Below are 2221 nucleotides of genomic sequence, written 5' to 3' on the forward strand. Positions count from 1 at the left end.
ACCCGGCTCCGCGCCTCCTCGCCCGCTTTCCCCTGCCGGCGCCCGGGCCTGCCGCACGGCGAGCCCCGGTCGGACTGCCCCGTGCGGCAGGGCCCCCGTCTCTCGCGGGCCCGATCCTTTTTTTTCCTTTTCAAGCTCCGGGGCCCGGGCTGGCCCGTCAGAGCCCCTTCCCCTCCCCCCCCCCCTCCCTCCGGCGTCGGGAAAAATATTTTCCCGGACTTCCAGCGGGCCCGATCCTGTCAGCCGGGGGTGGGGGGGGGGGCAGTCCCTCGCTGCGGCCAGGGAGGGTGAGCCCGGGGCGGCTTGCCTGGCGGCCGGGTCCCGGCAGGCCCGATCCATTCCCCCCCTCCCCGTCCCCCGTCCCCCAGCGGTTCCAGCGGTTCCCCGCCCCGCCCCCGCGCCTGGTTCGCACCCTGTTCCTTCGGGCCGAGGAAGGCGTACCCCGGGGGGAACCGTCCGAGTCCCCTCCCGGGCACCAGGTCAACCCGTGGAATCGAACGGGGTTCACCTGGCTGGCCGGTATGCTTTCCGGCCACCGGGTCAACCCATAGGTTTTAACTGGTATACCTGGTGGCCGCTTTGCCAGGTCAACCCGGTTCTCCCTCCTTCCCTGGGCGCCCCCTCCTCGGAGGCGTCGGGTTAAACTTTTTCCAGACTTCCAGGGGCCCGATCCAGTCAGCCGGGAGGCAGTCCCTCGCTGCGGCCGGGGACGGTGAACCCAGGTCGGCCTGCCTGGCGGCCGGGTCCCTGTCTCTCGTGGGCCCGATCCTTCTTTTCCTTTTCGAGCAGGGGGGGCCCGGCCCGCCCCGGTAGCGCTCCTCGGAGGCGTCGGGCAATTCCCCCCCCCCCCCCCGCACCCCACCCAGACTTCCAGGGGCCCGATCCTGACGGCCGGGAGGCAGTCCCTCGCTGCGTCCGGGGACGGTGAGATGCTCGGCCACCAGGTCAACCCGGAGGAAGCGGGCTGAAATTTTTTTTTCCAAGTCCGAAAGATTGTCCAAGTCCCCGCTCGGCCACCAGGTCAACCCGGAGGAAGCGGGCTGACAATTTTTTCCAAGCCCGAAAAATTTTTCCAAGTCCGAAAGATTGTCCAAGTCCCCGCTCGGCCACCAGGTCAACCCGGAGGAAGCGGGCTGACAATTTTTTCCAAGCCCGAAAAATTTTTCCAAGTCCGAAAGATTGTCCAAGTCCCCGCTCGGCCACCAGGTCAACCCGGAGGAAGCGGGCTGACAATTTTTTCCAAGCCCGAAAAATTTTTCCAAGTCCGAAAGATTGTCCAAGTCCCCGCTCGGCCACCAGGTCAACCCGGAGGAAGCGGGCTGACAATTTTTTCCAAGCCCGAAAAATTTTTCCAAGTCCGAAAGATTGTCAAAGTCCCCGCTCGGCCACCAGGTCAACCCGGAGGAAGCGGGCTGACAATTTTTTTCCAAGCCCGAAAAATTTTTCCAAGTCCGAAAGATTGCCCAAGTCCCCGCTCGGCCACCAGGTCAACCCGGAGGAAGCGGGCTGACAATTTTTTCCAAGCCCGAAAAATTTTTCCAAGTCCGAAAGATTGTCAAAGTCCCCGCTCGGCCACCAGGTCAACCCGGAGGAAGCGGGCTGACATTTTTTTTTTTTTCCAAGCCCCGAAAATTTTTTCCAAGTCCGAAAAATTGTCCAAAGTCCCCGCTCGGCCACCAGGTCAACCCCATTGGAGCGAATGGGTTGACCTGATGGCCGGTCGTCTCGCGGATGTCCGGAAGGGGTCGCCACACGCCGCTTCGGCCGACCGAGAGAACCACGAGGTCGGACGCGATTCCAGGTTCGTACCACTGAAGGGGGGGGGTTTGGCTTTTTCGACCTGTCTTTTAAGAACTGTGTGCGGAGATTTCTGAGGACAGGTTTTTCAGAGCCTGTGAGAACCGGAGCTCAGCCTAGGGGATCAATCCGAGTATTGTTGTACCCCGACCTTGCCAGGGGGGGGAAACGGGCACGTTTGACAGCGGAGGGCACCCGGCCCTCCTCCGAGACGGCCTGCTTTTCCCGGCTCTTAGCTCATGGGCCCCGCAGCGGCCGGGACCTGAGCTCCGACTGTCGGCGCCCCCCGGAGGGAGGGGGGGCCCGCTCCTCTCGCGCCCTCTGATCGATGTGGCGCTGACGTTCGCGACGGGAAGGGCCCTTCGCGGGCCGGCACCCCAACCGCGGGGCCGTCCGGTGTTCAGGCGGATCGGGACCCTCTTCC

This window comes from Emys orbicularis, chromosome 15, assembly GCF_028017835.1.
Source record: "Emys orbicularis isolate rEmyOrb1 chromosome 15, rEmyOrb1.hap1, whole genome shotgun sequence".
In the NCBI taxonomy this organism is placed as follows: domain Eukaryota; kingdom Metazoa; phylum Chordata; order Testudines; family Emydidae; genus Emys; species Emys orbicularis.